Genomic DNA, 13,196 nt, shown 5'->3' on the forward strand with positions numbered 1-13,196 from the left:
TGGGATATAATCTCCTGGTGTGCCCGGTTGCTTAAAGAGCAGAATTGAGGTGGGAGGAACCCGATTTTCCAGGTGTTGTGTGTCTCAGTTCCCCTGGCTAGGAAAAGGGATTCCCTTCCCCCTTGCGCTTCCCAGGTGAGGGATGCCTCGTCCTGCTTCAGCTTTCGCTGGTCGGGCTGCAGGAGCTGACCAGCACCGATTGTCCGGCACTCCCTAGTGAGATGACCCCAGTACCTCAGTTGAAAATGCAGAAATCACCGGTCTTCTGTGTCGCTCGCGCTGGGAGTTGGAGACTGGAGCTGTTCCTATTCGGCCATCTTAAAACTTTTTTAAAAAAATTATCTCTTACTGTTCAATTGAACTTTATCTACTGGGTTAAAAATTAAAATTCACTAAACTTCTCTGTGCCTCAGTTTTCCCAAATCCTAAATAGTTAAATGAATGCATGGCTTGTTTTCTGCCTAGCTTACTTGTGAGGATTAAATGGGTCACTGGGCCCCAAGTCATTTGGTTTTTACTCCTACATGGCTCTGCTCACTAACTAAATTTTAAAACTTAGGCTAATATCGTGGTTAACATAGGCTTGCATATTAGATATAGAGATGCTAAATAATAATAATAATAAGTACTTTCTATTTCTGAGATTAAACTGTATGCACATTCTGTTCAGTAACGTAAGTAACCAGGGTAAATATGGAATGCACATATAAATACAAAACTTAAAAATTGGTATGAAAGCATAAAGTACAGCACAGTAATTTTAGTAAACCAATATTAAATGAATGTTAAACAGTATCCATTACAATTATTTATCATATCATGTTTTATTGAATAAAACATTTATCATAAACACAGAAGTATCCATAAACCTCAAAAACCAACACTGAATGAAAACATTAATAATTAGTAACATTGCATTCTAAATACTGCCATGAATTTTAGAAATGCCCTCAAATTATTTTCACTCTTTTATAATTTTTTTCAAAATAAACAAAATTATTATATGACATTTAAATGAAGAATGAGGAAAATTAAAGAGTCTATGATTTAATCATTGGGAAGTGATAAAATTAGTTTATTCTTACCATTTTTTTCCAGTTACATAGAACAATATAATTAAGTAAACAAAATAAACAGTACATTTTATGGTGTTTTAAAATGTGGTTTTTAGAATTTGAAAATATGTAGCCATGTGTAGAGTACATGTTTTAACTCTAAATAGATAAAAGCTTCATGAAAATATAAGAGTTAAATTAATTGCAAACTGCTAGATTTAAATTAAAAATGCTTAATATGTTATAAGAAGACAGGAACAGATGCCCACATTTATGCTAGTCAGTGGAATTCATATGCTTAGACCTTAAAATGGCACACACTTAAACAACTTGGTAAGTATTCGTTGATTTTTTTAAAATGTACATAGGAGTTTCAAATTCATCTATAAACACAGGTAAAACTAACTAGAGAGAATATTACTACAGATGTGTTTACAATAAAACTATTAATATTAAGAGAACGCTTTACGTTGTTGGCAATTTCAGTCTAAGGAACATGTAGTTTGAAAGCTATCTGTGTATTATGAAACATTCACATTTTTGACATTTGCTAACATTTATTCATCACTTAAAATAGGCCATGATTGTCCTAACTGATTTTTTCTTATTAATATAATACTTACCTATAGGGTATGTATTATCATCACCTTATTTACAACAGAGTAAACCATGGCAGAAAGCAGTAAAACAGCACAACCAAACTCACATAACTTGTAATGGCTGTAGCCCAGATTCAAACCTTGGTATCTAGATTTGAGTTTGGTTCTAGAACTCACAATCTTCACCATTTTGTGAGCCTACTCCTGAAAGGTTATAACAAGTACAATCAGTTATCCAGTAAAATCGATATAGAAACAGTGTTTCTCCTCTAAACACTCAGCATTTTTATCATATCCCTCTGTTCCCAAAACCCTAAGTAGCTCTGAGATTGCTGCTTTTTCTAACAACTCCCTGGATGATAAATAATAAGAGAATACATCACCTATCTGCTACATTTATATTTTAACAGTTGTATTAGAGATGAACCTGTAGACCCAAAGAGACAGATCTCAAATTGTTAAATTTAAGATAATGTGCAAGGCAATAGTAGTGATGGAGGCAGAGGGTTGGCAGGGGCAAAACTGTAAGCAGGAGGCCCTATTTAGTTCACCTTATGCTGCACCATAGTGATATTTAATGTTTTCATCTATTTGTGCTATTTGGCTAGCCTTAAAAATATAATATTCTTGCCTAGTTTAATGGCCATTTAAATGTATAATTTAATTAATCATCTGGTATTTTTGGAAAAAATAAATTGCATTCAACCAATGTTTAAAATGACAATGCCCCTGAAGTGGAATCCTACTGAGATGTTACTTGAAATGACCAAATGCCATTTTGTACTTGTCTATAAAATAATGTTTCTTAAGATTCTTGTCCAAATTCAGCATTTGAATGTGCCACCCTCTCCTTTGAAATATGCTGTGCTCTAACAGATGGAGACACAGCAGCAATCACAGAAAGGCTTTTCAAATGAGGTGCATGTACCCTGAAAGCCAAAACAGCTCCAGTGTGGACAACCGGAGGCTTGTGACCTTTGCTATAGGAGAAAAGTGTCTATTGACTCTTGGACTCATTATTTCACATACTGAGCTATTCATAGTTGGATTAAACTTTCTTAGAATGGAAATTCCAGTTTCCAGCACAAAGCAACTTTATTTTAAATAGCAAAGGTGTGCTATTTCTTCTTTTTCTTTGATATCCATTATCCTTCTGTGTAATAAGCTTCAAAGCCACAGTGTGCATTGAGGAAAAGGAATAGAAGACATAAGTAATCAAATCATATTTTTCTGTAACTTCCAGGTCAAACAGAAGTGAGGGAAATAAGCAACTCTGTAAAATAATTTCACTTCACTCATTCTAAAATCTAAGATTGCTATAAAAATACTACGACTTTCTTTTCATATATATGTGTATATATGTATATTTATCTTGAATCTCTTTTTGAATATATATTTTATTCTTTCCCTTTTGTTTTCAAATTGCATACTTATATTTAGCTTCCCACATAAATATTATAAATTTATTTGTGAGATCTAAGATTTCCTTCTCCTCTGGATTCCATTTTATGAAACATTTGAGGGGAAATGTTTAATCACAGCTTACACCAGAGTATAAGAGAACATGTAAGTCACATTTAAAAATTGAAGATAAAGAGACACATTTTTTGATTGTACAGACTCCCCTCATTTCCTTCTATATGGGGATTTCGTTTAAGTGGCAAAAGTCATATATACAAAAACATCCTAATGTGTGATGTTATTTCTAAAATAGTAGCAGCTTAAACAGAGATATCCAGTTCTCTGTTTCTAGATCGTCACTGAAATATCAAAAGCAATTTCCACAGCAAGCAAGAACATTCCCATTTGCCATAGAAATAGAAGAAAAGTGTCACCTCATATCCTTAAATTTGTAGAGTAGAAATGGAAATGATAGCAGGTTAAAAGAACGCGCTGAGAGAGGGCTCACATCTTCCTTCCCAAGTGTCACTGAGGAATCATGGGAAATGAGCAAAGAAAAGAGTAAATTTTTGTATAACTCTACTATTATCACTTATCTTAGTAGAATTCTACACATTCCTGATTTGGAAGGTAAAACCCAGGGAAATGATGGGATGGAAATAGATCTCCCAGAATCCTAGTATGCAAGAAGAGCTATTTTGGAGACTAGGCTTTGCATGGTGACTACATTGTATGTGAAGCTGGCAGAGGTTGTCCGGATGTAGTGGAACCTTGTTGTCTTAGAGAATAAAATCAGGAAGAAGCCTGAGCATAGTCATAATTGAAGAGGTAAGCACAAAAGATGGTAGAATATCTGTCTCCTGGCTCTTTCACTTCATCTAGCAGAAAAAAAAAAAAGATACATTTTCCCCCCAGTTTGGAAAGCTCACAGTCCTAAGTGATTCTACTCAATGATTAATTTACAACAATTGAATCATGTAGCTTAAAGTCTGTGTCTATATTTCTGAGAGCAAACAGGTAGGAAGAGCGAAGAACAGCAGAAAATGCACTCACCATATTTAGGAGTTAAAATCCCATATCTAAAGTGCGTTCTTTGTTTAAATATGAGTAAGTACAGATAAGCTAAGGGAAGTGGGACCAGTAAACTCATGAGAGTATATTGTCAAGAAAACTTAAAAAAGAAGTGTTTCAAGAGTAAACTCTTTTTAAAATAAGCATCAACGCATTGAAATGCTGGGAAGAATATGAGAACTAAACTTTTTTTATCTTTTGGACTTAAGAGATTTAGACCCACAGTGAATTTATTCAGGGTGATTTTAGTGAAATGATGGTGGCAAAAACTAAGAAGGCTAAAGAGCTGGTGGGGGTATGTAGTGTCCTCAATAATATCTCTCACCAAAGATGTCCAAGCCCTAATCTCAGGAATCGGTGAATGTGGTTTTTTACACAATGCAAATACTTAGAAGATGTGATTGAGTTGGTGATCGTGAGATGGTAGGATTATCCTGGATGATCCTGGTGTGTTGGCCCAATGTAATCATATGGATTTTATAAAAGTAAGGTTTATAGGGGTCAGAGTCAGAGAAGGAGATGTAATGAAGCAAGCAAGGAGATGTAATAAAGATACTTTGTTCCTGATTTTGAAGATCCTGAAGGGAACAGAAGACAAAGAATGTGGGCACCCTCTAGAAGTTGAAGAAGACAGAGAAACAGACTCTCCCCTGGAATGTTCAGAAAGTGTGCAATCCTGCCAAGACCTCAGTCATAGCCCAGTGAAACCCATTTTGAAATTCTAGCTCTTTTCCATGGCGCCTCAGAGGCGTTCAGCTGCTTCAAGATGAAGCTGAACATCTCCTTCCCAGCCACTGGCTGCCAGAAACTCATTGAAGTGGACGACGAACGCAAACTTCATACTTTTTATGAGAAGCGTATGGCCACAGAAGTTGCTGCTGACGCTCTGGGTGAAGAATGGAAGGGTTATGTGGTCCAAATCAGTGGCGGGAACGACAAACAAGGTTTCCCCATGAAGCTGGGTGTCTTGACCCATGGCCGTGTCCGCCTGCTACTGAGTAAGGGGCATTCCTGTTACAGACAAAGGAGAATGGGAGAAAGAAAGAGAAAATCAGTTCGTGGTTGCATTGTGGATGCCAATCTGAGCGTTCTCAACTTGGTTATTGTAAAAAAAGGAGAGGATATTCCTGGACTGACTGATACTACAGTGCCTCGCCGCCTGGGCCCCAAAAGAGCTAGCAGAATCCGCAAACTTTTCAATCTCTCTAAAGAAGATGACATCCGCCAGTATGTTGTAAGAAAGCCCTTAAACAAAGAAGGTAAGAAACCTAGGACCAAAGCACCCAAGATTCAGCCTCTTGTTACTCCACGTGTCCTGCAGCACAAATGGTGGTGTATTGCTCTGAAGAAGCAGCGTACTAAGAAAAATAAGGAAGAGGCTGCAGAATATGCTAAACTTTTGGCCAAAAGAATGAAGGAGGCTAAGGAGAAAGGCCAGGAACAAATTGCAAAGAGACGCAGACTTTCCTCTCTGTGAGCTTCTACTTCTAAGTCTGAATCTAGTCAGAAATAAGATTTTTTGAGTAACAAATAAGATCAGACTCGGAAAAAAAAAAAAAAAAAGAAAGAAAGAAAGTCTGACCACCAGAACTGTAAGTAATAAACTTGTGTAGTTTTAAGCCATTAATTATATTGTGGTAATTTGTTACAACAGCAATAGAAAACTAAGCCAAGGTGGAAAAAGAAAGAGTATAAATTATTGCACTGAAATATATGACATTGAAGCAAGAGGGTGACATCTGTTTAATGAATAGGTTTTATATTGTAATAGGTTAGGCTTGATTGTGAATAATCATGTATTGGTTTGAGAGGGTCTTGTTGATAATACAGACACAAAACATGTAACCAATTGTATACAATTATTGAGAAGGCATAAAGGGATACTATTTATAGGGAGGATTGGCTTTTAATAAGTGAGATGCCTTCTTTCGTCTTGCACTGTGGAAGCAGAGCTGCTTCCAATGCTTAAACCCTCTTCAGGTGCACACATAACCAGGTGAAGTGAAGAATGCAACATCTAAAACAGAGTCGATCAAATCCTCCTTTATTTTCTAATAAATATTGAACATTCATTCATCTACATATGATGAATGTAAGCAACCAAGCATCATGTTCAAGTTTAAGAAAAGAAGGAGAAAAAAAATAATGCTTTCTGCTCACAGGTATTTATGTTTCTAATGGAATTTTTTTAAAAAGCCCCATCATTCTTCCTTGACATTTCATTGGTTTGAGTGATGTCATGCAACTTAATGTGGAGAAGTCGCTGGCAGAAAAGAATGAGTTATGGACAACTGCCCCAAAAAAACAGAAGAGGCATAGCTTCCCTGAGAGTAGAGGTTCCTACCAGACAGAAGTGTGAGGTTAAATTATCAGCGAAAAAAGGACATATCTGTTGGCAGTAATATGTATGTGTATGTATGTAAATAAATACATTTATACATATAATTATATATGAAAAAACATATGTATTATGAATCAATTTAAAATATTAAGATGGAAGTTACTTCTGTGAATGCACTGTAGTAAAAAATAAAATTCACCAATGTTTTACAATAACAACCAGCAATAAACATAAGCAATATGCCCAAATATATATGGTCATGAATAGAAAACTAAAACTGCCAAACCCTTCTTCTTGTCTCTTATAGTGTTAGGCTCTCAATTAGTGGTCAATCCACCATATGCTTATTTCCTTCATTTGAGCTTAACTCCTATTGTGTCAAATTTATACAAATAAATTTAATTTTAAATTTACAGACCATATGTTGAGTTAAACTTGGAATCTCCCAGGAGTCCTACAATAAGATAAATATTCAAATTGGTAAAGTAAATTTTCACAACATAACCCCTACTTCTCCTTATTGCATATCCAACCATTTTTGTCCAAGCTGCAGTACGTAAAATACACATTGTATTATCCTAGCCCTGCCAATCACATTACTCTAATTAATATAGGAAAATCTAATGTGAATTGAACCTCAGCTGAAACTGTCACTCTACAAAGAGTTTCTCAAAGTATTTTATGAAGATTCTGTGGTATAGAACTTCACAATATAAAATAAAATACTAAAATAAAGTCACTTCCTGGAGAAGTAGGCTTTCAGCCTCATTTGATGTATCATCTTTCTTTGAAAAAGGAGAGGAAAAGAAGTAATTATCTTGAATGAGTGAGCAGATTTCTATTTCAGGAGTGATATTGGTGACCTTAGCTTGCCTACGTTTTGCACAAAAATGAGCTAAGTGCTTCCTTGTGGGAAGGAGCTAGGAAAATAATAAGAAAAGGGTAAGTGAGGGTTGGGGCAGAGAGGAATAGGGGTGGAAGCAAAGAAAAAAGCCATATTTGGGGCTTGCTCAAGAAAATCTCCTTCAAAAATCAGAACATTCTTTCTGATGATAATGTATTTCCTTGAATATGGAAGCTGTTGCAGTTGCCAAGAGAATACACTTTTTATACTGTTGTTGAGAGAGCATAGAACGTATCTGTATAAGATCTTTTTATAGCAAGTCCAAGCTGCAGGCAAACTGGCTTGCTATTGAGTTTTATGGTACTGGAAGTTTCTGGGAGATATGGATATTCTGAAAACCTCTGACAAATCTCAATATGGTAATCATAGTGTGGACCCCTAGGGCTTTGGAATAAGGCATGTGTTTTTCAGGAGATAACTACTCTATGTTTGAAAAACATCTCCATGCTTGCTGTTGGGCCCTAACAAAAACCGAATGCTTGACCATGAGCATTAAGGGACTGTGAGATCCAAACCTCCCATCATGAGTCTGGCATTATCTGATACTGCAAATCTAACAACAAACAAATAAGCAAACAAACAAAAAACAGACTAAGAGAGCACCAACATGTTCCCGCTAAAGGATAATCTATGTTTTCTATAAAGTATTTCTATTTCCCTTCATCCTGCCTGTTTGTGTGTTTTCCCTTTTATCTTATAAAATAACAATGTTGGCTAGTGCTTCAGTGTAGGTTTTAGGTAGGACTATAATTACACTGACAGCAGCTAATTATAATTTGATAACTGATGGACAGGAAGAACAGTGAGAAACAAGAGGGATGAGCTGTGCTAGATATTTTTATTTTGTATCTCAGATCCAGTCCCCAGTGTTTCCCACTACTTCTTTCCTCCTAAAAGTCATCCTCTATTTAAAGCTTCAAATCAGTTTCCTTAGCTTTTAGTCACTGAATGGGTTCAGAGCTCAGCAATAGCCACATTCTCTGGGTTCAGAGCTGGAGTGGTAACAGATTTGCATGGCTGCTACTTCCTGAATGTTTCAGCATCCCATGTCACTTCTCTTAACCCTGCCTACATATGTGGAAAAGCCTCTTCCTTTAACTTTCTTTAATAACCTTTTGAGAGTACCATCTGTTTTCTGATCATCTCTAACAGATACAGCTGTTCTGATGCAGCTGTAACAAAATTGTTTGCTAAATAATTTAAAAACATTCAAGAAGCTGTTCTTATGAATTACATCACATGAGCACTACACATCTCTGAACTTCATAATGTCTCCAAATCATGTCCTATTTCTGTCCCCTTGCTTCCCTCTCTAACCCTTGGCCAGCATTTCTCCACACTATACTTAAAGATTCTCTCCACACCGTTGAGCCCAGTGCTGCTGGAGCCAGGGATGTGATGAATTTGTAGCTCAGGAATGGAGTGAGGATGTTTCTTAAGTATAGGACACGACAATTTTAAAAAAGTAAAAACTTAATTTTTCAAGGTCGGAACAAAAGGATCCCAACATCAACTGTGTCTGTGCCAAAGTGGCCACATCCGAATGTCATGTACTATATTTAAATGTATTTCAGTATATTAATATCTAGGACTATGAATAGCTAGGCTAGCTTCTGTTATACACACCATAAAATCAACAAAAGGAAGGTTGCAGCCTTCAATATTAGAATGTAAGTTTCTCATGGAAGGTGGAATGGCGAGAGGGTTTTGTCTGGTGAGAATACATTTTCTTCGTGGATCTCTGCTGGTGTGCAAATCCATCATATTACCTTTTTAGTCCTAGAAATGCCTTTATTTACTTTTCAATGTTTATTTGATATGAACAGTTTGAAATTCGTAAGAATTTGATCAAGTATGCACAAGGAAAACAAATTTAGAATCAGTGAATAAAACAGCGAATATAAACTTTTATAAAGCTTCAGATATAGGTTGAATCCGGATCAATTCTATTTTTGTAAAAGTTTATAACTATTTGTCAGTGTCGTTAAAACAAATATAAGTAAACATTTGTTTTCCATATTTATTAAACTCTACACCTGTATCTTTCAGGTGAACTTATAAGTTTTGTCTCTAAACATGTGATCTATAGAAACATGACACAAATATATGCTTTTTAAGCTGACAGCTGACTGGCTGAAAGTTAGGGCTTGATGATATAGGATTTTTGCACCAGAGTTCTAAGTCCTAGCCTGATTTTTCTTTCTTCAAATATTTTCTATCCTTTAATATACAAGTCCAGCTTTGAGGCATAGAGTGATGATAACAACATTATAGGCATAACAACTTCATTGGAATCTTTTCGTTAGAGTGTTTGAGGCAAAGTTTTTTTTCATAGATCCCATTAAAATCAATTCGTGTTTCTGTGTAAGGTTGAAAGTGGCCTTTGAATTGACTACAAATAACACTGAAATGGAAAGTTGATTTCAATCCATCTTTTTAAACATAACGTTTTTTATGCTGTCTTTGATTTCTTTTTTATTTTTTTAGAGTTCTGCATTTGTAAACCATTTTCCTTGGTGCTTGATGTGACACTTTCATAAAACCTAAAAAAACTGCTACAATAGAGAAATAATTGCCAGAAACTTCTTTTTCTTCAATGTTGCATGTTGTACCCCCTTCAATAATCCAAACTCACACTTGTTCGTAACATCTCTCACTTTCTATCTCTCTCTTCCAATCTCTCTCTCTCTGTTTCCTTCTCTATCTTAGTCACTCTTGTTCTCACTCCATCACTTCAGTAAAATTTGACTTCTATGGGGAACAAAGTAAAAATGTCATCATGATTGAGTCTTATGGAAAAATGAGAAACATACTTATTACCGAGATTAATCTCCTCTTGGTAGTGTTCCAGTTAAATTTAGAGCAAATGAGTAAACGAATATTCATTAAAATTCAATACATGCATGAGGTAGATTGACTAAGAACTATTAATAAACATTTCTTTCTATCACAGTGGTTTGAGTTTGAGGGCTAGTACTGTAGCATTAATTGTTAATTTTTCTTAGGATTCATGCTGACATTTGGAGGAATTTTCACCTGATTGATACTTTTGTAAATGTTGACACATCATATAGGAATCTTTCAATAAAATTATATATTGATGTATGCAATTATATTGTAGATATATTAATCATAACATCATGTATGCATAATAATGTGTTCATTTTAAATAAATGAGTTGTCAATCACACACATGATTTTATCTCTTGTGATTTCACAGATAAAATTTTGTTTAATTTTTAATAATATTAACCACATGCAATATGGTAATCATAGTGTGGTGGTTACCAGGAGTGTGAGTTTTAACAGCTGGTAATTCTCTGAACTCAATAGAGCCTTATTTCTCTTATTTATCAAAAGGGAATAATGATTCTGACTGTATGGGTTTATGATTATGTTTAAATATTAGATTGGTGCGAAATAAATTGCAGATTTTGTCCTTAAAAGTAATGTCAAAAACCACAGTTACTTTTGCACCAAGCTAATACATGATATATGTAGTCAATTTATGCAAAATTCCTTACACATACTAATCACAAACCAAATGGCAGTAGTCATGAGGGTGGTGGCCGGAGTAGCTTTTGTTTAATTTGTTCTGTCTTTTCAGCTATTCCCAAGTGTCATTTAGACATGAAGGAGGCCTACAGTAAAATAAGTATGCTGAATGTTCTGAAATATTTTTCTTATTGCTGCTCTAAAAAATCACCACAAACTTAGTGGCTTAAAACCACAGCACTTTAGCATCTTAGACCTCTGGGTGTTAGCAGTCCAAAATGAATCTGACTGGACTCAAATCAAGGTGTTGCCAGGATTGTGTTCCTTTTAGGATGCCTACGCAGGGAATCTGCTTCTTTGCCTTTTCCAGCTTCTCAAGGCTGCCTACGTTCCCTGGCTCCTGTTGCCTTCCTCCAACTTCAAAGCCAACAGACTTGTAACTCTATGTGCTTTACTTTATAGTCACATCTTCCTCTGACATTCCCTTCTGCTTACCTCTACCACTTTTAAGGGCTCTTGTGATTTCATTGAGGCCACCCTCAATGATCCAGGAGAATCTTCTGATCTCAGGATCTGTAACTTAGTCACATCTGAAAATTGAGTTTGCTTTGTGACATATTCACGGGTTTTGGGAATTAAGACATGGGCATTGTTGAAAGATAATTCTGCCTAGCTCAAGAGACATCCGTCTTTCAAAATAGACCTTATACTCTCTTCTGGTTAATAAGTTAGCTCTCTCCACTAATGAACTTCGTAAATTAAAAATACGTCAATAACCGGCACATATAATTTAAAGAATTATAACAAAATGAAAACACCTATCATTCTGATTAAGAAACACATTATAAGTATATTTAAAGCTTACTGTGTAGTCCTAACTAATCCAATTTTGCTTTGTTACTCACACCTCGAAGCAATTAGCATGCCAAATTTTAAAGCTTACTGTGTAGTCCTAACTAGTCCAATTTTGCTTTGTTACTCACACCTAGAAGCAATTAGCATGCCAAATTTATCAATATAAACATTATTTTTATTTTTTCTAGGATACACACACACACAAATATATAAAAGATATATTTTATTTGTTTTTTCCTATCTTTGAGCTTATATAAATTTGTTTTTGAGTAATATGATTTTCAACATTCATCTGTATTGATACAACATAGCTGTATTTTATTTAATGGTAGCATAATATTTTTGTAGGAATACATTGTAATTTATTTATCTTTTCTAATATTGATGAGCATTTGTTTTTGTTTTTTTTAATTCCCTTGTTATGATCTACAATATCACATCAAGCTTATGAACATCTGTTGGTATTCATGAGTAAATATTCCTCAGAGAAGATGTCTAGTATTAGAATTGGTCAATGGAAATATGGCATTGCTTAGCATCCTTTCCAACATTTGGTTTTGTCAGACATCTTAACTTCTGAAATGTACTGGATATTAATCTGCACTGGGATTTTAATTTATACTTATTTTTATATAATGATATGGTACACTGCATGCTTCTTGCTTCTGCAGTTTTTATTTCCTTTGAAATATCTGTTTATGGATTTTGCCTATTGTACATACTTTGCTTATTTATTCAAAAAATTATTTATAAATTCTGGATACTAATATTTTATCAGTTACAAGTGTTTCAAATACATGTTCTTAGTCTGAAACTCATCTTTTTATTCTCTTCCCTAATAAAAGATCATAAAGTCATTTCCTTGTATTTTAAACTTCTGCCTTTAAAATTTAATCTTTGCTTATTGCTGGAAACTCACAAAGGCAGGATAGACACTACAAAATATCTTATTATTCTTACCCAACAGAGAAACCTTAGGATTTCAAGGGTTCCCTATTAATTTGATTTGTGGGAGGTAAAATTGAAGATTTCTGATTGGAAGTGAATATAGATATTTTACTTTCATTTTTTCACAGCTTAATATACAGAATGCCATGCTACAAAGTGTTGAGTCAAGTGACCTGAGTTAGTGATAGGCTCTGCAAAATCAGTCAATGGAGTCATTAGCACAAAGATTATGATGTCCTATAAATGGATCAGTTCACCAATGTAAATTTGTAAGGAGGCTGAGAAGAAACATCCAAAGAGAGACAAAAGAGACAAGTCAAAACAGCCTAACATTGAGGAAGTTAAGGAAATTTTTATTTCAAGAAGGAGGTTATAGTTTATAACATCAAATACTCCCTGAAGAATAGAAATATTCTTTTGACATAGCAAAAATAAAAAAAAAATTAGTAAAATTTTTGCTAAGAGCTCGCTCAGTGGATGAATAAGGAATAGAATTTGTAATGCAGTGATCTAAGCAGTAAATGGAA

The 13,196-nt window shown here is 34.8% G+C and overlaps 1 pseudogene across 1 annotated transcript; it reads left to right on the forward strand.

Annotated features, from left to right (window-relative positions):
• Positions 1-4,856: 4,856 nt before the first annotated feature.
• LOC108532972 (40S ribosomal protein S6 pseudogene) lies at positions 4,857-5,603 on the forward strand (annotated as a pseudogene). The gene has a single exon (XR_001886610.1). The product of XR_001886610.1 is annotated as a 40S ribosomal protein S6 pseudogene (transcript).
• The last annotated feature ends 7,593 nt before the right edge of the window (positions 5,604-13,196 follow it).

This window comes from Rhinopithecus bieti, unplaced genomic scaffold, assembly GCF_001698545.2.
Source record: "Rhinopithecus bieti isolate Rb0 unplaced genomic scaffold, ASM169854v2 scaffold_6380, whole genome shotgun sequence".
NCBI lineage: Eukaryota > Metazoa > Chordata > Mammalia > Primates > Cercopithecidae > Rhinopithecus > Rhinopithecus bieti.